This window comes from Silene latifolia, chromosome 6, assembly GCF_048544455.1.
Source record: "Silene latifolia isolate original U9 population chromosome 6, ASM4854445v1, whole genome shotgun sequence".
Lineage (NCBI taxonomy): Eukaryota > Viridiplantae > Streptophyta > Magnoliopsida > Caryophyllales > Caryophyllaceae > Silene > Silene latifolia.
In genome coordinates this window covers 64,730,855-64,754,509 of record NC_133531.1, presented here as the reverse complement: position 1 = coordinate 64,754,509, position 23,655 = coordinate 64,730,855, and the positions used below count along the sequence as shown (strand labels likewise).

The window sequence follows — 23,655 nt, the reverse complement described above, 5'->3', positions numbered from 1 at the left end:
GGTTTTCCCTACTTAGCTATGATGATATTAGTGTTTAATTGTGCATTTATTGTCATTAACTGCATTTGTCTCATGATAGTTGCATTATAACATGTTTTGGTAATTAGGGTTTATCACATAAGATGATTTCATGATATTTTGGTTAAGATGAAGATGGTAAATTGTCACAAAAATGATTTCATTGCATGATAACATGTTAAAGAGCAATTAAATGATGAGAAATGAATTAGTGAAGAGTTGAGCATGATTATACTTGTTTTGGATAATGTGGTTACATAATTGTGTTGTTTGGACTTGTTGGCTTATTCTTGGTTGTTGGAAATTGTAGGATGTTGGAGGATCTTTGGCTCTGATATTGGAAACGGAAGGCGGTTGGGAAACCGTCTTCCGCTCAAGTCACCCTTGGAGCTTCCCACTCCAAGGGGGATGTGCACATTTAGTACTTGGGTAACGGATTGACTCGTGTGGTGAGGCACGGCGTCTAGCAGGGGACTCGAGTCGTACTCGGGCCCGGTAACACGGACGTGTTCCGAGTACCTTGTGTGTGTTAGTGACGTCATAGGCGTGTCCCGGTCACCGGTTGTGTGGGTATGTGTTGGAGGGTGATTTCTTATCTCTCATTGTGCCTTGTTGGTTCCACGTTGCATTTGTCATATGTAGGTAAGCTTAGTTAGCATGCATTGAACATTTTTATCATTAAGCTAACACTTGGGTTTTAATGATTTGTGGTGAACCATATGGTGATATCCGCCCATATGGGGAGCAGTGTTGACAGGTTAGCATGATTCATTCAAGGGCTTAGGAGCGGTCTTCACTTGTCGTCATCACTTGGGTCTATCTTAGTTTTTGACTATTAAACTCCTCCTTTTCGATATGGTTGTATAACTATTGGGATGGTATTTGCATCCCACAACTTGTAAACGTTTAACTATAACTTATCTATTGCATGATGTTGAGTTGGGAACTTATTTACTCGCTTGTTCGCATTACAAAACTTGGGAAACCAAGTCTTGTGATGCCTCCATGTGTTGGGAAGGCCTAAAGGAAAGGGTCCCGACTAATGGGGGTGTTACAAGCCCGCACCACGGCGCATCCCGACGACCACCAACCACCCCCTGAACTGCCCTAACCAGGCCATAAAACCACGCCCTAAACAACCCCTCAAAAACCCGACACAAACACCTCAACACACCCACTCATCACCTTGCACCACCCCATGACCACCAGTGGCCACCACAGGGGTCTCCCTTGACCCACGGTGGTCCCACCACTGGCCACGACCCCTCACGGTAACCCACAACCACTAAAACCGACACCAACAACCACTATAGCCCCTCCCCTATTTTCGCGTTTTTCGACTGCCACCACCACAAAACACCACCTGCAACCACAACAACACCTCCCCCATAGTTGACTCTCACCCTGATCTCAACCAATGTCCTGGTCAGGTCTGGGTCACATGAAACAAGGGTCAAAACCGAGTCCTATGTATTATTTACCCTAACAAACACCACCACAAAACGCCGGTCAAGCACCCCCTCTCTGACGGTCTACGATGGTCCAACGTGGGTCCGGTCACCCCCTGGTGTCCCACGGTCAAGGTCACGGTCCTAGCTAGTTTAGAGGCGGTCTAAATTACGAGTTATATAAGTTATAAAATCGATACATTAAATTATAAGACGGTCTTACCTTTAATTGCTCCTTCCGTCTCTTAAATCTCCTTCTTCTTTCTTTGTGATTTATTTTTCAGATATCATAGTATTTATAGTTTAAGCTTAAATAGTATATGAGGCCAATTAGGAAACTATTGCCTTATTCCGATTATTATTAGGAATTACCATATTATTATTATACTTATTATAATATTATTAAATCCCGCTTCAAATCCCGACCACTACTCATATTAGGCCTAATATAATCAGCCCATTAATCTATATCACATGGCCTAAGGCTTAATTGGCTTTAAGTTTAATCTCCGACTTGCTTACTTACTTTATTATTTAATTAACGCCTTATTTGTAATTATTATTAGAAATACCATTAATTAATTATTTAAATTACATAAATTATTCTCATAAATTATTCTTAAATTATGGGTATTACAGTCTTCCCCCCCCCCTTAAAATGAACTTCAGCCCGAAATTCGCCCATCACTACTACAACAACATTTATAAACATCCACACAAATGGGCACCATCCAACTTATGATAACACAATTATCCATTTACGATTATCAACTACACCAATCTTATCACAAGATGTCACAATAATAACTCAAAACATTTGTAGTATCACACCGATTGGGCAAAAATGTTCATGGATGCTTGCTTGCATCACAAATTGAAGAAGACGGGAGGAAACATAAACAATGGTGGGCTCATTACCTTGTTTGTCCGACACTTTGAAGGCCAAATACCCAAAGGCCAAACCGTAAATGAATCAAAGGGAATTTGCTACTACAATGAGCATGCCCTCCAAGAATGCAACATGTTTCGAATCTTACCCACGGTGAAGCTCTCGGAATATTGGTTGGGAAGTAACACTCTACCTTACCTCCGGTTACCCCTACTTGCACCTCTTGCTAGAGGACATAGAGCACGTGATTTCTATTGTCCTAAGGATCCTAACATCGAAAAGGAGGAGAGAAATGATGATCAAAGGAGGGGCCAAGGTAGTATAAGGAGTGTTTCAAGAATGGACGATGGGAGAAGAGTGAAAGCAAAGATGAGTGGAAGGGAGGAGGAGCGAGAAATTATTTACATTAAAGATGCTCCAAGTCAACTATCCGTCACACATACTGCTTTTGCTCAAGAGCACACTCCAATGTATGAGGCCGGGGGCTATGAAAACCCCCCAATGGCACCATGGCAACAACAAACGGCCTCCTACTTCAATGAAATAAAAACTCCTCTTGAGCTAATAAGTGGTAAGATGGATGGCTCCTTCAAGTGGCAACAAGAACAAACCCCGAACTCCAAAACATGGAGCAATGGCAAAGATGATGAATGAAAGATAAATGTTGAGAGAGGAGGCCAATAGAGGCCATTTTCAAATGATACAAGATATCCGAAAGAAGTAAGTGGAGGACACCCAATGGCAAAAGCCACAAGATGCACATTTGGTGGAATAACAAGAAATGTGGAAAATTCAAAACGCTTGGAGAGAAGAGGAGCTTAATAGTCAAGAAGAGAAAAAACGCTTTCAACAAATGTACCTTAATAACTTCTATCAAGATGCTCAAATACATTAGGGCACTCTTGTGTTGGTCAACTCCCTTTTCGGGATGACCATATCGGTCAACCCACACATCCCACCTCATACCCCTATAAGTGACTATGAGCAATACTTTTCACAATCACGGCAAACAAGAGAAGAACGGTTCAATCGGATGAACCAATACAAAAACCAAGGCGATCAAGGAGGAGCATCGGGCTCCAATTTCTTTCCATGAACAAGAACTGATGGTGCCCTCTCCACATTGAGGACAATGCGTGGTCCAAGTGTGGAGGAGGGAATTAAATTGTACTCCCTCCACATCTTATTGTTCTACCCATATACTTTATACACGGTCTCCTAGGCGACTTTTTGACCGACATTTTAACCACTTATACAGTATTTGTTTCGGTTAAAAATAATTTTTTATGAAAGATTTTTGTATAGCCAATGTAACTATGTAAATATCGTGTTATAAATTATTATATTTTATGATCAATTTATGGTCAAAGTTTCAATACTTTGACCTCCAAAAAGGTAAATGGGTATAAAAATAAGATGTAGAGAGAGTAATATATTTGTAATTTCATTGAGGAAAAAAAAAGGGAAAATATGAAATGAAAAATGAAAATCCCGCCTTGGTGAAAAGCAGAAGGGTGGGCGCCTAGGCAAAAATGGGAAGGTGGCCGAGGACAGGATGAAAACCCAAAAGGGAATTCCGGGCAAAATGAAAAATAGAGAAGCGGGCCACCAAGAGAGGAAAGGACAAGCTAAGGTGAAAACCCGAAAGGGCACCTAAGGCAAAATGAAAGATTTTCGAAAAAAAAATTTGAAAAATAGAAAAAGAAAGAAAAAAATTAAAAACAAATACTAAAAAGATGGAGGGATAAGAAGGGAGCTATAAGGAGGGTCTTAGAAGGAGGTTAGACTAGGATTTAATTTTTTTTTACGTCACAAAAATTTGTTCCAAAGCGGTGGTTTTCTCTCGGGCTACTAAGTTTTGAATTCTGTGGTGTTGTCCAACTTAGTGGTCATGACTTGAATTGGCATGGAGTGATAAGGAGGTGTTATAAGTAGGATATGTGATGAGATAAGAGGTAGTGTATGGCACTTTGCTATTACCTTGGGATAAGGTGAGAGTGGCCATCTATTGAATGGAGTGATAAGGATGGGGGTTGAGTGGATTGAGATGGAGTTGGAGTTGTGTCGTGTCGTGTCTTGTATTGAGGGATGATATAAGGAGCGGGAGTGAGATAAGAGTGTGTGAAAACTTTGAGTCTAGATTTTCCTTTTATTGGTGCTTGTCAAAAGAGGGAGATATAAGAAGGATGTGGTGAGGGAAGAGTGCGAAAAACTACCCCATACTCACGTGCAGACTTTCTTGATTCACTTATCTTGGTGTTTTACTCGGGACGAGCAAAAGTCTAAGTGTGGGAAAGTTTGGTAGTGTCACTTTGTGACGAGTTATTAGGATATTTTTAGCACCGTGTTGAATCTTAATAAGGGTCCTTTGTTAGTTAATTTTTATAAGGCACGCCTTCCTAAGTTGGGTTGTATTTTTTAATTACTTGCAAGGTCTACATGAAGTTTTATGGTAATAAAGAAGTTTGGGTTTTCAATCCGCACATCTTAACCATTATCCCGGAGTAAGTGAACAATTGAGTTGGGGTCTATGACCAAGTAAGCTAGGAATAAGGCTGACATCACGTGGTGAGCTAGGGAGATAATGAAGTAGCCAAGGGAGTTCAAGACAAGACGGAGACAAAAAGCAGAGACCAATCAGAAACGCAGCCTGCGTCTAACGACGCACCTTGCGTCTAACAATGCAGCTTGCAGTTTCCTCCGCTCTCGAGCCCATTTTTCCGTCTTAAACTTTTTTTTGGAAGCCTTAATGACGTTTTAACCTAGAAGGTCGTGCAGCCATATATATAGCTAGAGTATTTTTAGTTGGGAAGGAGGATATCTTTCACAAATTTAGTATTGTTCTAGGTTAATCTTTTAGCTATCAAAGACTAAATCTTTCATTGTTTTTATGTTAATCTTTCATCAATATTTTGGTTGTAAGACAATTATGAGGATATCTTTTCCTTACTTGGTGTAACTTGTAGATAGCCAGTATCTACACCTCCCGAAAACCACCCGATGATGATCGCACTATAACGTGTTTTTGATATGCGTGCGTGGATTGGCTATACATGAGACGGTTTAATGCATTACTCGAATATCAAAAATGATTTCAAAAGTATTCTAACTTCATTTGCATTAAAATAACACTATTTAGAGTTAAAACCGTCTTCGGACCCAAAACCGACTTAGAAACCCGCAATTCGAGTCAACCTGAGTCAAACCGAGTCAAACCAAATCTCGAATGTCGAAAATAATGCCATGAATGTCTTTATCATGTCATTTCCATTAAAATGACCCTAATTAGAGTCAAAACCAACACCGAGCCAAAAATCGACTCCAAATTCAAATCCCGACTCACACGGGTCAAACCCGAGTCAAGCACACAAAACACCTACCTCAAGTAACGCCCAAAATCATCTTATTAGATGCCCATATTGTTACACGACATCTCATTTCAATACCACAAATCAAACTAACCAAACAATGGATAGAGCAAAGGCCACGTCCAAATTGAAAGGGACTTTACACCCACTTGTATCTCAAGGTAGCTCGCGCCTCTTTAGGGTGTCTGCTTAGCCTCTAAGCAAACACAACCGACCTACCTCCCCACATTTGTCTATAAATACCCACCATCACATACTACAATCCTTACACGAGAGTCCACCCCCTCCTTCTCCCTTAAACTTTTAGACCCGACTTCCTAAGTCACAAAATCGACACATGTTTACGACCTACCGATCGTAAACACAAGCCTTACACATTTTGTTTGGTACAGTCGCCGTGCATTCGACCGACCCATTCGACCAACTCAACATTAATCAACATGTTTTAATTAACATATTTTCAACATATTTTCAAAACAAAATCCTTTTTTAAGGCACCTTTTTAAACTTCTTTGATCGCGAGTAGTCACAACGAGAAAACCGTCTCTAAAATTGTCTACCACGCAAACATCAATACACTTATGTTTGAGGGTGTAAACAACTAATTTATTTCATGTCTTTACTGTTTTCATAACTTTATAAGCATGAATGATGCATAACACGATTCAAACATAGGTTAGACGAGCCAAAACCGAGTTTTGGCCTGAGACAGAAGCCCTTTGCTATGCACAGAGGCTCGCGCCTCAATGGGGTGTCCAGGTCAGACTCAACCTTGTTTGTTCTCGTCTTTCCTCTTTATTTCATTTCTTATTTGTAATCGGTTTTTAACATTTTAAATGTTTCAAATCATTTTTATGTCAAACATTTTAGCCATAAATTATAATCACCCTTGGTTCCATATACCATGACGGTTTAATCCGTGACTCGGTGATATTAATTGGTTAATTACATTTTAAAGGAAATTCTTTTCTTTTATTTACCATTTTAATTCATTTTTATGATAAACATATTTTGACCATTACAAAAATCATCCTTGGTTCTTTATACCATGACGGTTTATTCCGTGACTCGATGATCTTATTGGTTAGTTACATTTTAATAGGTATTTTAACACCCGTTTCTTTTATTTACCATTTTTCTCATTTGTTTACATTTGTAAATATATTAGTCATAATTCATAATCATCCTTGGTTCTACATACCATGTCGGTTTAATCCGAGTACGATGACAAACTTGACTAATTACAAATAATTGAACTTAACATAATTAGTTCAAATCAAACATTTTCCTTTTACACATTTTACTATGCTTTCCAAACTTGAAAATCCGACAAAGAATATTACTAACATAATAGTAATTATTCCGATTCATGCAAACCATACTTGCAAATCATTAATCACAAAAAACAGTTTTAAACAACCTTTTTGACAACCAGGAGACGCTCCTTGGGTCGGCTCATGGCTCGTGCCCCAAGGCAGCTCATGTTTTCATGTTTTAAAAACCGGGCAGAGCCCCTTCCCTCGCCAATAGGCTCGCGCCCCAATGGGGCTGCCTGGCACTGTTCTGTCTCGTTTTAGCACTTGTCTAGGACAATCTCGATTACGGTTAATCCGAATACGTGACGGATCAGATTGACAAGCTTATGTTTTTACACTTTGTCATTTGACACTCTTTTTCAAATAATGGATCGTGCTAAGCATCATAATCCGAATTTGGTAAATGGATGTTTAATTTCCGTTTTCACATGCAAACCAATCTAAATCCAACTTTGACACCAATTTCTTGGTACATGCATAAACAACCGACTTAGGAAATTCTCACATGTTAGGTTAAAACTTTTGGATGTGCATTCATGCATTTACACCGTTTTATCAACTCTTGCACTTAAACAACCACGATCGATCAGTAGAGGCCGCTAACGCGGGTGGGATTGGGTGTCCGATTAAAGGGCTTCCCAATACGTAACCTCACCCCTTACTCAGAACCTTTGGATAGTGGGTGGCCTTATCTAGGGCGTACGAGAGTCATTTTAGGCATAGAATGCTAAAAGGTGGACGAGTCCTTATCTTTAGTACCTATGTCAAACACCGCTTTTTGCCTTGATTGACCTAGGTATAAAGTGGATTTCAAACGGGTTCCGGGCATCCATAAATGCTTGGTGGCGACTCCGAACATCTCTAATCGTTTCGAGACCTTTACCGAGACGAAATCGACCGATCTAAAGCGATCCGGTCGAAAGCATTTTTACGCCGCCGAACGTGGCTTTCAAAACACCACTGCATGTCCATAGATTGGCTTGGCGTGTAGGTGGCCCGTGACCGTAGATCGGTAGGTGGCCCAAATCCGCAGACCGGCCTGTGGCCCATGTCCATAGATTTGGCGACTACGCTGGGGAAAATTAGGACACTTGTGTCTTTGTGATCCTTAGAGGTGAAACTCGAACGAGGTCGTGGTTAAAGTGCATTAATTGATATTACGGTCATAAGTCGGGTTCCTTGTCCAGGCCCACAACCTAACCTTTATTGACCAATTGGCTCGTCCCGTCGGCGTGAGTTTTCCCATCCCCGCGTTTTGAATCCCGATTGAGTCAAGCATACCGTTGACGTTACACATTTCTGTTTCGCCAAAGAGCTTTCATCACCTTCGAGCACGAGGCTAGGGAACCCTCCTTACACATTTTGTTTTGATTGGTATCCCTCTCGAAAATCGGGGTTTGATTGATTGGTGTGTAACCCACCCCTTTAAGCCAAAACCCGTGTCAGCATTATGCATAATATAATGAACTGTGAGTGCTTATGTCTTATGTGATCATAAGTCCTTCAGTGTTTTTTCAAACTTTAAAAACACCCTTTTGCGCCGTTATAATGGCCACTTTAAACCTCGGTCTTTCACCGACCGTTGCAAACCCTTTTTTATGCCGTCGTAATGACGACTTTTAAAACCGGTTTTCTACAACCGTTTTAAAAACACCATTTCGTGCCGTTATAATGGCCGTTTCAAACCTCGATCTTTCGCCGACCGTTGCACACCTTTTTAGGCCGTCGTAATGACGATTTTCAAAACCGGTTTTTTATAACCGTTTCAGACCTCGGTCTTTTGCCCACCGTTGCGCAACTTTTTATGCCGTTATGATGGCCATTTCAAAACCCGGTTTTTATAACCAATTTCGAATACCCCTTTTTATGCCGTTATAATGGCCATTTCAAACCCGGTTGTTATAACCATTTCAAATGCACATTTCTCACGCCATCGTAGTGACGATTTTCAAACCCGGTTTTCACAAACCATTTCAAAATACCCTTTTACGTTGTTATAATGGTCATTTCAAACCTCGGTCTGTCACCGATCGTTGCATTCTCAAAGCGCCCTTTTACGCCGTCATAATGACGAATTCTACCCTCGAATTTTCGAAATTCGAAATCAATTTTCAAACAAGAATATTTTTCAAACTGTCGTAATGATGATTTCAACCCGTGTAACTTTCCAAATTTCAAATCACGTTTTCGAAATCAAATTTGGCTTTTCTAAGCCGTCGTAATGACGATTTCAATTCCCACAATTTTTGATTTACATACCGTCTTTCAAAGGTTAAAATGGTTTCTAACCAGTCCTAATGACGAAGTCAATCGTCATACTTTCCAAATTCAAATCGTTTGAATACGAATTTAACCGTTTTCAAATTTCAATTTAAAATCAAATCTTTGAAAACAAATTTAACCGTTTTCAGATTTCAAATCAAATTTCAAATATTTGAAAACAAATCTAACCGTTTTCAAATTTCAAATCCAACTTCAAACCCTTTCAAAACAAATTTAACCGTTTTCAAATTTCAAATCAAATCTTTGAAAACAAATTTAACCATTTTCAAATTTCAAATATAATTTCAATTCTTTGAAAACAAATCTAACCGTTTTCAAATTTCAAATTCAACTTTAAACCCTTTGTAGACAAATTTAACCGTTTTCAAATTTCAAATTCAAAATCAAATCTTTGAAAACAAATCTAACCGTTTTTAAATTTCAAATACAACTTCAAACTCTTTGAAAACAAATTTAACCGTTTTTAAATTTCAAATCAAACCTTTGAAAAAAAAAATCTAACCAATTTTAAATTTCAAATTCAAAATCAAATCATTTGCAAACAAATTTAACCGTTTTCAAATTTCAATTCAAAATCAAATTACTTGAAAACAAATCTAATCGTTTCAGATTTCAAATCCAATTTCAAATCTTTGAAAACAAATTTAACCGTTTTCAAATTTCAAATCTTTGAAAACATATTTAACCGTTTTCAAACTTCAAATCCAATTTCAAATCATTTGAAAACAACTTTAACTGTTTTCAAATTTCAGTTCAGAATCAAATCTTTGAAAACCAATTTAACCGTTTTCAGATTTCAAATCAAAACTCAATCTTTGAAAACAAATTTAACCGTTTTCAAATTTTCAACCCAATTTAAAACTGTTTGAAATCAAATTTAACCGTTTTCATGGCCATTGTGTTGACGATTCCAAAATCTTCAATTATCGATTTCCAAATCCATGATTCGGAATTTCAAAAACCGTCTTCGGAAACAACACATTGTTTTCAGAGCCGTCGTAATTTCAACTCAAGCCGTCTTTTGAAACCAAACCTAAGACAACCCTTTCAACTGGTCGGCCTTTTGAAGATCCATACTCTTCGGAAGCCGTTCATAAAACGACAAATGAATCTTTTTGAAAATCTCTATTTTCGAAAACTTCAGTCCACCTTTCTGATTCAGCCTCGAGTCGATTGGAGTCCAGTCGATTTCAAGTCAAGTCGTCTAGATAATGTCGAGTCTCCGCCAAAGTTAGTACCTACCTTCTGGTCTAGGTCGTGTCGCCTAATTGTCGAGACATCTTCAATAGCGTTAGCCGAGTCAAAACCTCTCGGGTATTAATAACATCTTTCCCCTACATTACGGGTCAAAGGTCAAGTTTGTGTACATGTCTTGTCTAACGGTGTCATGCCAACAACGCACATACAAACTAAGTCAAAATTCGTCTGTCTAGGCATCAATATGCCAAAGTTGACACTCGAGTCTAAGTTCAACGTCATGCACCAAGAGCTCAAACACAAGAGGTCGTTCACGACACTTAATGAACTCATAACCTAGTCACACCGTCGCGTCTCCACAACATAACTGCCTTTTATACATGTGTGTCGTACTTGCCTTTGTTTGTGCAATCCCTTGCCAAGACAAGTTATAACACTTATCGTTATATCAAATAGGAATCCCTTGGTTGCCATCGATCGCCAACCGGAAACTCAAGAAGCTGATCAACCTTCATCCGCCATGACTTTAGCTGAAACCAACAACATAGTCCTTCGACTCCTAGCTACCATGGAAAACTTGAGCACTCGTCTCTCCCAATTTGAGGACAAAATGATAACCGGGAATTTTTCCTCTTCCGATTTTGAGCAAAGGGTTAAGCTCCTTGAAAGCCGGCTACTGGCCAACGACCAAACCAAAACCAGACGACCTCATCGGTCCTTCGCTGATTTGGGTATGCCTTATGCCATAGCCTTGGAAAGGCTAATCTCCCAAGGAAAGCTCAAACCGATTGGCCCAAACTCCAGACCCTCTACCAAACAAGCGAGGTCGAAGATGGGATGGAAACCTCTCTTGCCAATATCACCAAGGTTGCGGACACGACACTGAAATATGTCTCCCCTTAAAAGGCGCCATCCTTGATATGATCAAAAAGGGCGAGTTACCATTACCTCCCACAACAAACAACGAAAACAACCCTCCAGAAAACCTTGTTGGACACATTCAGGAATCTTCCCTAGACTGCTCTCATCTCATCTCTCCTGACGATGAGAAAATTCATGCAATTGATGAGGATGGCATACAAAGCGCTATAATGATGCTCTCCGTCTCCATCAACAACAAATTCTAAAAGTTGCAAGTTGCTATCGATGACTTGGACTCCCGGATGGCTAATTTGGAGAAAAGGGTCGGTACTACCGAAAATGAAACTGGCGATCAAGAAGAAAACCAACTCTTGGTTCAGCAACCAACAGCTGTTGAAAATGAGGAATCATCTAATGGTTCAGACACCCATGAAACCACCAACAAAGAACATGAAATTGCCTCGCCAAATACCCCTTCAAAAAACAAAGCAACATCCCAAAAACTTCCCATTGACAACAACCCAATCCTGCTTCCGCCCAAGGATTGACAAAAACAAAAACAAAACTCACAAAAACATCCCGAAAAACACCAATGTTGGAACCATGGGAAAACATCAAAGGGTATTCACAGATCTGGGAATAACATATGGCACCGCTCTGGAGATACTTGCGTCAGAAGGAACGCTGCAACCCATTGGTCCGGACTCCGGACCCACCAGAACACAGGAAAAACCGATTCTGGGATGGTAATGCTTGTTGCCAATACCATCAAGGCAAGGGTCATGACACCGAATTCTGCTTCAAACTCAAGAATGCCATTCAAGATATGATCGAAGCTGGCAAAATCATAGTCGCCCATCTGAGTCAAGACAATCCTCCTGAATATCTCAAGTCAAATAGCAAGGTTGAACGTTCTCAAAGGACATTCACCAAACTCAACGTAACCTATGTCGCAGCCCTTCAAAGGCTCATGACTGAAGGGAAACTACAACCAATCGAGCCCACTCCGGACCCATCTGAACATAGGAAAACCCGTTTCTGGGACGGCAGTGCATATTGCTAATATCATCAAGGAAAAGGTCATGACACTGAAACATGCTTCAAACTGAAACATACTATTCAAAATTTGGTCGACAACCATGAACTAGTAGCTTCATCCCTAGGCCAACCAAGTAATGAAAACAACCCTAATGAACATCTCTTCCTGCAAGGAGATGAGAGCCTCATGGACTATTATCCTCATATCATTCCCAACAACGAGAGTGAAGTGCTCAAGTGAGTCAATGCTCAAGACCAGACATTCAAGCCGCTGGATGCTGCGAAAGAGACCTTCGAGGAGGAACATGATGATTAGGAGTTCGTATCTACGATTGAGTCTGAGTCTGAGTCCGGGTCTTAGGCTTTCTCATATCTATCCTAGCGTCTGTCCTTTTATTCCTAAGTGACAAACTGGGGGCTGCCCCCATGATTCACATGTATTCATCGAGTCTGTGCTGACATCTTATTTATCTAAATAAAAGCACAATTTCCAACTATCATAGATTCTCCCCTTTACCAGTTCCCGTCGACAACGAGAATTGATTTGAGAATTGATTTAAAATAAACAATATGTTTGATGTGACCATAATTAGAGCATATTTAGTCCCCGAATTAGCCTTGTTCCCATGCTTTTTAGTGCATATTTGGGTCATTTATTGTCTTTAGTTCTTTGTTTTGCATATTCTTTGAGGTTTTGTATCCTTGGTAGGAAAGGAGTGCAAACCTTGCATTTCCATGGCAAAATAAGACTAAATTGATTGAATTCAATGACCAAACATCAAGGAGAGACAAGATTAGAAGGCCTTTGTACATACTATAGTAGATGGGCAATGATGAGGAAAGATCCTTGCATCCCCAAGGAAATCCCCAAGGATTTTATGAAGAGAAGGGAAGAAAAGAAGAAGAAACAAGACTGAGCAGCAATCCGTGCGGATTGTGCTGAAGACGCCCGCCCTCCACCTTCACAATCCGTGCGTCTTCTCCCAAAGACGCCCGGGCAGCAGCTACCAGAAGACGCCCGTCTTCTCCCAAAGACGCCCGGGCAGAGACCCCTGAATCCACACGTCCCGTGCCGAAGACGCACAGATTCCAAGGCAGCACAAATTTGTTTCTTCAAGCTTCAATAAAGATGCCCATCCTTCTAAAAATACCGGCGTTTCCTTAAGTAGGGACTTAATCGTCATTTAAGCCCTTAGTTAACCCTAATGCATCCACCTAATTTCCACTATAAATACCCCATTAGTCTAATTGGAAGAGCATGTTCTTCTTAGCAATCTTTAGTGTAGTTAATATCAATCAAATCTCTCTTTAGTTTTGTAATCAACAGTTAATAAAGTTTTAATACAAGTTTTATTTCCTTAATCTCTCTTTTGTTCATCCTTTATTTTGGGTAATTGAAGATTATTTGGGTTATTATTGGGCGATTGACAACCTCTCAATCAAGCATCAAGTACTTCTTTTATTCTTGCTTTATTATTGGAATCATTAGTAGGTATAATTCTCTTAGGGGGTGTTTGGTTGGACCTTTTGGAATGGATTGGAATGGATTCAGTCCATTCCAATGTTTGGTTGGAGCATTTTGGAATGGAGTTAGATATCTGATGGATTCTAACTCCATTCCAACCCCTTGGAATCCCATACCCACATCTCCCCCCAAGTTTCCAACTCCATTCCACCTAACACGTTATTATTTTCATTCCCAGATTGAACCAAACAACTTTAAACATGTATGGGGTTCTAACTCCATACCTCCTTGGAGTTAGAATCCATTCCATTCCATACCTAATGTTTGAACCAAACGACCCCTTAATCCCTTTTTAATTATTGTTAATTACTTTTATTTATTCATCATGTTTCACTTTGTTAGTATGATTGAAAACCTTGCTAGCATGATCAACATGATAATGAGTGAGTAGTCACCTAGCTAGGGTTAATGGGTAATTAGGGGAAACCAACATGGGGAATGATTCATGCTTAAATTAATATGCTTTCATGGTTTATTTGCTTGCTTGTTTTGATCTCAACTCATGCACATGTTATGTTTTATGAAATGCGAGCCTATGAATCCTTGCATTTTTTACCCATCACCTATCTTTTCAATGAGACTTGTAAGACATAAACCAACTCAAGTCTCATTAGACCATGCATGTTGTTGAGTAGGGAAGATTAAGTCGACTTGTAGGTGTTGTACAATCTAATCGATTTGGCTCCGGGACCCAAACTTTTCTAGGATTGTAAGATATAACCCAACTCAATCCATCACAACAATAATTGCTTGCTTATAATTTGAGAACATGTTTGTATGATCAATTCCCATGATTCCCCTATGACCCCATGACACCCTAGTGCTTTTTATCAATTGTTTTCAACCCTTTTTATTCATCTTGCTTGTTTATTTTCATTGCTATTTAGTTTAGTGACCTTCTACATCAACCCAAATTGTGAAACCCCTAAGACACCACTAGTTGCAATAGAAATCTCATCTCAATTCCCGTCCCTTGGGATCCGACCTTTACTTGCCTCTTTACTAATTGTAGAGTTGTTTGTGAAGTTATAAATTGTGTTTTGGTCTAGGTGCTTCCAACGACAATTGTTCCGAAAAATAGAATATAGTTCCGACCGACCAAAAATGGCGCCGTTGCCGGGGACGGTGTTAACTTGATTTATATTTCCTTATATTGTTATTAGTTGTGTCTTTCTTTGCCTTGGGGAAGTAAAACTCCTTAAGGTTTATTCTAATTGATTTCGAGTTGTTTGATATTTTGCATGTCTAGAAGGTCACAAGGTGATTTGTTACCTTTTGATCGTGAAATTGAAAGAACTTTGACAACCAATAGAAGACTTGCTAGGAGAAATTTAAGAGGTATTGGTGAGGTTCTAGATATTCAACCAACTATTGAGTTCATCAACCCTTTTGCAAGAGAAGGTGAGGAGAACCCAACACAAAATACAACACAAAATCAACCCACAATGCCTAAGTTTTCATCACATTCCGTACCTACCGAGGAGAACCTACCCAATGGTACTCCTACACCACAACATATAACCGGAAATTTTATTGCCAAATCCGCATTTATCCAATTAGTCGAAAGAAGCCAATTTGGGGGGATGCCTAGTGAAGACCCGCATTCTCATATGGAAACCTTTTGCGACTATTATGATGCGATTTCTCAAACCGGTGTAACTCAAGACCAAATTCGATGGGTCTTATTTCCTTTTTCTCTAATTGGCACCGCGAAACAATAGTTGAAAGGCCTTGATAAGGCTACTCTCGGAATTGATTCTTGGAAGAAGTTGGCTCTAGCTTTCTACAAAAAGTTCTATCCACCGGAAAAGACTAACATTCTAAGAGCTCAAATTACGGGTTTTAAGCAAAGGGATGAAGAATCTTTGAATGAAGCTTGGGAGCGGTTCAAGGGAATTTGTCGCTCATGTCCTCACCATGGACTTAGCGAGTGGTTCTTGGTACAACAATTTTGGAACGGTCTATATGAAGATTCAAGTAACATTCTCAACATGGGATCAAATGGAATGTTCACCGAAGTCGATGACAATCAAACTTGGAACAAGATTGAGGAAATGGCGGTCCATAACTCACAATATAGTAGACCTCGCAGGGCTACTAGAGGAGGAAAGCATGAAGTGGACTCCATTACTCAATTGGGTGCTCAACTTAGTGCTCACATTGACACAATCAATTTGAAGTTTGAAAAAGCTATGGCTAGACTTGAAGAAGCCTCAAAATCACCAAAGCATCATGTTAATGCCATGACGGCATCTTCATCAATCCCAAGTGGGATATGTGAGAATTGTGGAACTTTGGGACATGACCAAAGTGAATGTAGGGGAACAAATGAACAAGTGAATGTTTTCCAAGCATACAAGAGTGTTACCCCTTATTCCAACTATTACAATGAAAACACCAAATTCCATCCAAATCTCTCATACAAAAGCCAAAATGTTCAAAATCCTCAAACAACATACACCCCACCTCCCATGAGAAACCAAAATCAAAGACCCTTTTACAACCAAAACCAAGGATACCAAAATCAAACTCCATACAATCAACAAAATGACCAAGGTCTTAATGTTCAAAAAGCGGTCCTCCAAATGCAAAAGAATCAACAAGAGTTTTTCACTCAAATGCAAAAAGATAGTCAAGCAAACGAAATCACCATCAACAACATCCTAGCTCACACCAAAATGTTGGAAACCCAATTGACTCAACTAGCATCTTCAAGCTCACGAAGACAAAAGGGGCAATTACCACCTCAACGTAATCCCCCAAGACATGAAACGGTTAGTGCCATTCACTTGAGAAGTGGTACAAGGTATGAAGCACCGAAGAAGCAAGTTGAGGATGAAGTTGTGGAAGCTAGTGACAAGGAAGAAATTGTGCAAAACTCCAAGGATGGAGAACTATCAAAAGAAGAAATTTCAAGGAAAAATGAAGACAAGGTCAAGGAGAAGGAGCCCATTGTGATTAGACTTCCTTTTCCAAGTCGTCAAGCCAAGCCCAAATTTGATGACCAACTTGGAAAGTTTATGGAAATTGTGAAGAATTTGGAAGTCTCAATTCCTTTCACGGAATTAATCAATCACGTGTCGGCCTATGCAAAATACATGAAAGACATCCTCACAAAGAAGAAGTCGATCCGGAAGCTTGAGACTATCGCCTTCACTAAGGTTAGTAGTGCAATACTTCAAGGGAGTTCACCTCCAAAACTCAAGGATCCGGGAAGCTTCTCAATACCGTGTACCATTGGCGACACCACGATCAACAAAGCCTTATATGATCTAGGGGCTAGTGTGAGTGTTATGCCGTACTCGATGAGTAAAAGGTTGGGGATGGGAGAGCTTAAATGCACCAATATCACACTCCAAATGGCCGATAGATCGACGAAGACACCATTAGGGATATGGGAAGATGTTCCCGTACGAGTTGGGAAATTTTTCATCCTGGTGGACTTTGTCATTGTTGACATGGAAGAAGACTCCAACATTCCAATCATCCTAGGAAGACCTTTCTTACACACCGCGGGTGCGGTGATTGATGTGAAACATGGAGAGCTCACTCTAGAAGTGGGAGATGAGTGTATAACTTTTAATCTTGATAAGACTATGAGAGCTCCACGTTTGCATGAACCATGTTTTATGATTGATCATTATAGCCGGAAGGATGATAAGACGAAGTCGGAACTCCAATGGAAGAAGAAAATTGAAGATGCTCCATTCAAAGAGCAAGTGAATTGTAACAAAGAGAGCTTGCAAAGCTCATCAAAGTCAAGCAAAGAAGAAGAGGATGGCCTCATTGGCCAAGACAAGAAATTGGGAGAGTTGTCTCTATCAACTCAAGAGATCTTTAGTGATCAAGTGGATGAAGTTTATGGTCTTTGGGACGACGAGTTTGAAGGGATTTTTAATCCCTACATTGGAAATGCTATCGATCAAGACCGACAACAAGGGCAAATATCTATTGAAGATCTTTATCCTGATAATGAACAAACTTTTGATTACTTCTTCAAGGTGTTGAGCAACATCAATAACACCTTGGACATGCCCCCTTGACATCTCTCTAAGGAAGAGAGTTTGGTGGAGTCCTCCCTAAACCACCATTTGTAAATATTTCTAACTCCCTAACTCGCATTTTAATTCTTGTATTGCATTTTTGTTATTTTTGGATTTTTATACTTTGATCAAGATAATTGTCATGTTTGAGAGAAGTGAGGGAGGGACTAATGATATCAATTAATGTGTAGTGCTTTAGCTTAGTGTGGGGATAACAATTGCCTAGGCTATTCATGCCTTAGTAGTGCCCCCACAATGAAGAACACGAGATTTTGAAGAATGGAAAAATGACAAGGGATATGCAAATTACAAGGATGGAACTGAATCCGGGTAAAAGGGGTAGAATCCGAGCGGTTTCAAGAGAATCCGCCCTCTTCAGGCAATCCGGGCATATTGAGCAGAAGACGCCCGTCCTTCATGAGCTGAATTTTTGAAATTTTTGGACTGTTAGCAAATTCGGGCGTCCTGTAGTAGAAGCCGCCCGTCTTCAGAAAGACGCCCGTCTTGAAGGGAAAGACGCCCGTCTTTTTTGCTGACAAAAACAAGAAAAATCCCTGGAAAGGAATCCGCCCGTCTTCACTGAAAGACGCCTGTCCCGCATTTACAAATCCAAGCGTCTTTGCTGAAAGAAGCCCGTCTTTAAGCGAGAATTTCCTAACCCAGAACAGGCAGAATCCGGCCGTCCCGAAGGAAAGCCGCCCGTCTTCCCCCTGCATTTCAAATATTTTGGGTTTATTATAAACCCCCTCCCATATTCATTTCTTCATTTCCTCATTCAAAACACTACCCATAAACCCCATAACTCCAAAACCCTCATCCTATCCATCACAAAAACAAGATTTCCTTAACAACATTCACCAAAATCAAATCAAAACATCCTTTTAACAACAAATCAATCACTCCTCTTTCAACAAAAATCAAAACCAAGCACGAAATCTTCAACCTTTGAGTCAATTTTTGAATTCATAAAGGCAAAGCCTTTCATCTTTAAATCAATTTGGGTACACTAGAAATTGAAGATTTTCACTCTTTTCTTGGTGTAATCATCAAAGGCAAAGGCACCAAAGGCAAAGGCACTCTCATCGAGACAAAAGAGTCTTCAAGCAAAGAAAGCATTGGCTATGGTGGTAGCTAGCCCAAACTTGGAAGTGCAACAACAACAACCTCCCATGGAAGCAACAACATCTACTACTCCGGAAATTGGTCAACTTTCGAACTATCCGGAGGTAATTTTCATTTCCAAATCCCATAGGGACACTTTTGCCAAGTATGCTAGAAAAGCATTTTTATCCACCAAGTTTATTTGTGAAGATGTCTTAGATAATTTGGGTGTCCTTGAGCAAACTAGAGCCTTCTTTAAAGCCATGGGGTTGGAAAAATTGTTTAAATCAAAAGAATTGACATACCCCTCCCTTGCCTTAGAATTTTTGAGTTCTTTAAAAGTTAACAAGGTTGAGACTATGGAAAGCATCGAGTTTCGCCTAGCTAATGTGAGTAGGCGCATCTCCTTTGAGGAAATGGGTAAAGCTTTGGGTCTTAGTAATTCACCGAGTTATTTCAAGAATGTTGGCAAATATGAACCCGCTCCTCTTTGGGAGGCGATTTCCGGAAGGAAATTTGAGAACTTTCATGCTAGTCGCGCTCTATTAGTCCTCCATCCGGGCATTAGAGTGTGGCACAAGGTCATAGGGAACACCATCATTACAAGAAAAGACACCAACCATTTCACCAAACTCGATTTTGTTCTTCTTGAGTCGGCCTTGAACATTGGAAGGGAATTCACCAAGCCTTTCAACTCTCTAAGGCTTTTGGTGGATATATGGCTAAACATTGATTGTGGGAAGCAAGGCACTACCGTTATTGTGAATGGAGGTCTAGTCACTCTTTTGGCTAAATACTTTGATCCGAACTTCAACAAGGATAACAAGTATGAGGCGAAGAAGGGTGGTCATCTCATTGATATTGATACTATGATAAACAAATACAAGTGGGTCTCTCATAACCCTCTTGACACCAAGTATGGATGGCTCACAAGTGAGGCTAGATCTTTTACTTTGCCTTCAAAGATTTGTCGTTTAAGTGTCCACCGGGCCAACTATCTCCTTCCCCTTTCAAAAGAGGCCGAGTATATTATCCGACAACAAAAGGGTGAAATTGAAATGCCCTCCTCTTCCATTGTCACACCACCCTATCCTTTCAAGTACCAAGAGTTCAAACCCGAAGGAGTCGAAGCAAGCAAGGATTATGTAACTCTTCTTATGCAAGAGATGCACAAGCAAGCCTTCAAGGACCGGGAAGATGCTTACTTAGCTCAATATCCACCCCTCCTTCACTTAGCTAGGCAAGGACTACTTGACCCTTCATGTCCTTTGCCTAGTTGGGCGGATAGGGAAGTCTTCTTTCCGAGTGCATCTAGGGGTGAGCTTCCGGGTGACAATGAGGTTGTTGGTAATGAAGATGTTGATGATTACATTGATGAAGAGGCTAGTGAAGAAGGAGAAGAGGATGATGAGCAAGGTGAACAAGAAAGTGAAGAGGGAAGTGGTGATGAGTCCACTTCTAGTGAGGAAGATGATGATAGTGATGATATGATGGAAGATTAGCAAGCCATGGAGGCTCCTACCCTCTCGAGGTTTGTTCTACTTCTTTCTTTGTTTTAATTATTTTTCTTGATCATTGTTGGAGTAGTCCTAGCACCATAGAGGACTAACACCTCGGCCCCATTGAGGTGTTCTCATTTTATTTTTCCCACCTTTTGAAAATCCAAAATGACAAATTAGTTTCATGCATTGCATCATGTGTGCATGAACTACACCCAACCTTAGGACATTAGCAATAATGTCTAACTCGGTTTGGGGAAGTAAATGCATACACAACGGGAGGTAATCTAAATTATCCTCTCCGTCATAAACAAAAAAAACCATGCATCATGTAGTGTAGATTAGTGTAGCTTGCATTTAGTGTAGAAATCATGCATCATGTTTGCATAATTTCCCATCATTTTGGCCATTGAGGACAATGCCCATATTAGTGTGGGGATGGGGAATTCTAACTTAACTCTTATTCAAAAATCCAAAAAAAATTGAAAAATTTCGAAAAACCATAAAAATTTGAAAATTTGAAAAGCCAAAAACAAGTTCATTTCCTTTGTAGTGTAGTCTTGTATATATTGTTGTATATATTGTGTTTGTTCTATCCTTGTTCACATTGATCGACTATGACACATCTGAAACATGAGGATATTGAAGACCGCATGGTATGATCTTTCCAATCTCCTTTTTCCTCTTTATGTTAATGACTATGTGGCTCTATTTTGATTGATGCGGTATAACAATGTAAACTTAGGACTTGCATTTAGTTTATATGTCATATTAGTTGGTAGAATCACTTGCATTAGGATGTATATAATAGTTGCATCATGGCATATAGTTGCATTTAGATGAAAAGTTTTGAAAAGTGCCTAATTGGGAACTTTGACAAGAGAAACTAAGCCATTACAAATACTTTTTCAACTTAAGACTTCGCCTACTAGAATGGATGTAAAACACCCTATATTGTGTCATACTAGTGTCTTTCGACCCATGACCCAAAGCCTAGTCAAGGGTTTGCATGTGAGTCACCTATCCAACCCCGTGAAGCGAAGTGGACTTGGTTAACTTGTCTAGGTGACCTTGATTGACCTTGTGGTATGGCAACCCAAAAATACTTTCTATCAATAAGTTTGAAGTGTTCATTTCGAAGATTTTGTTAAGTGGAAACATTTTATTGCTAAGGAAACCTCAAATGTTATGAAATGTTGAAATGTTGAGAATTTTAGTCGTTTTGATGGAGGCGTACCACTTCGATGTGGTTTGGAGAGGGATCCATTGAATTGGGCCCCCACACGGTTGTGAATTCAACCGCCCAGAGACAGAGTGACTATCACCCCGAAAAGCTATTGTCTAGAGGTTAACGGGTTGCCTAATAAGCGATTGGCGAAAGCAAAGGACATTAGCACGGAAGGGACATACCCCATCTCTAATTTTTGAAATGTGAAAGTTTAATGAGGTCAATTTTTGAATGCTAGTCATATCCACCCTTGTTTACAACGATTTGAGCATTTCATTCCAAAAAAGCCTTTTTGTCAAGCCACTTTGTCGAGCTTGGGACGATCCATGACCTTTACTTTTGTAGAGAACTCGAGACTTGTCATATCATATGCTACTAGCATCATAGGGATCATCATTCCACGCCATCCGATCGCTCCTGACGAAAGTATTTGGAAATTGAGGACGAAAGTAGTCTAGTTTAACACCATTTGGAGGTGATTTAGTGCCATCCTCTTAGCCTTAGTGATTTGTTGAACTAGTATTTGTGACGGAATATATGCTCTTAAATTTGTTCCCTTTTAGTTGACTCCGCCACTTGATGAGGAAGTGGCTATTCCTTTTGTAGATGCATCCATTATTTGATTTTGTGTGCTTAATGTTTGGATGTGTCGCCATTTTGGCAAGACCCACCTTGCCTTGCAAGAAGGCATCCTACCTAATGGTTGTCTTGTTGTGAGTTGAAAGGGCGGAGTGAGACCCGCTAATTGTCTCATATCGTCTATGTTATTAGGTTAGTTTAAATAATGGTCCTAGTCTTTGTCACCTCTTTACTCGGGACGAGCAAAGGTTCGGTTTGGGGATATTTGATGTGACCATAATTAGAGCATATTTAGTCCCCGAATTAGCCTTGTTCCCATGCTTTTTAGTGCATATTTGGGTCATTTATTGTCTTTAGTTCTTTGTTTTGCATATTCTTTGAGGTTTTGTGTCCTTGGTAGGAAAGGAGTGCAAACCTTGCATTTTCATGGCAAAATGAGACTAAATTGATTGAATTCAATGACAAGGCATCAAGGAGAGACAAGATTAGAAAGCCTTTGTACATACTATAGTAGATGGGCAATGATGAGGAAAGATCTTTGCATCCCCAAGGAAATCCCCAAGGATTTTATGAAGAGAAGGGAAGAAAAAAAGAAGAAACAAGACTGAGCAGCAATCCGTGCGGATTGTGCTGAAGACGCCCGTCCTCCACCTTCACAATCCGTGCATCTTCTCCCAAAGACGCCCGGGCAGCAGCTACCAGAAGACGCCCGTCTTCTCCCAAAGACGCCCGGGCAGAGACCCCTGAATCCGCACGTCCCGTGCCTAAGACGCACGGATTCCAAGGCAGCACAAATTCGTTTCTTCAAGCTTCAAGAAAGATGCCCATCCTTCTAAAAATACCGGCGTTTCCTTAAGTAGGGACTTAATCGTCATTTAAGCCCTTAGTTAACCCTAATGCATCCACCTAATTTCCACTATAAATACCCCATTAGTCTAATTGGAAGAGCATGTTCTTCTTAGCAATCTTTAGTGTAGTTAATATCAATCAAATCTCTCTTTAGTTTTGAAATCAACAATTAATCAAGTTTTAATACAAGTTTTATTTCCTTAATCTCTCTTTTGTTCATCCTTTATTTTGGGTAATTGAAGATTATTTGGGTTATTATTGGGAGATTGACAACCTCTCAATCAAGCATCAAGTACTTCTTTTATTCTTGCTTTATTATTGGAATCATTAGTAGGTATAATTCTCTTAATCCCTTTTTAATTATTGTTAATTACTTTCATTTATTCATCATGTTTCACTTGGTTAGTATGATT

At 39.9% G+C, this 23,655-nt stretch overlaps 1 non-coding gene across 1 annotated transcript; it reads right to left on the bottom strand.

Annotated features, from left to right (window-relative positions):
• Window positions 1-15,760: 15,760 nt before the first annotated feature.
• On the bottom strand, window positions 15,761-15,867 carry LOC141589521 (small nucleolar RNA R71). Its single transcript, XR_012520455.1, has one exon. It is a non-coding gene; the product is annotated as a small nucleolar RNA R71 (small nucleolar RNA).
• Between the last annotated feature and the right edge of the window lie 7,788 nt (window positions 15,868-23,655).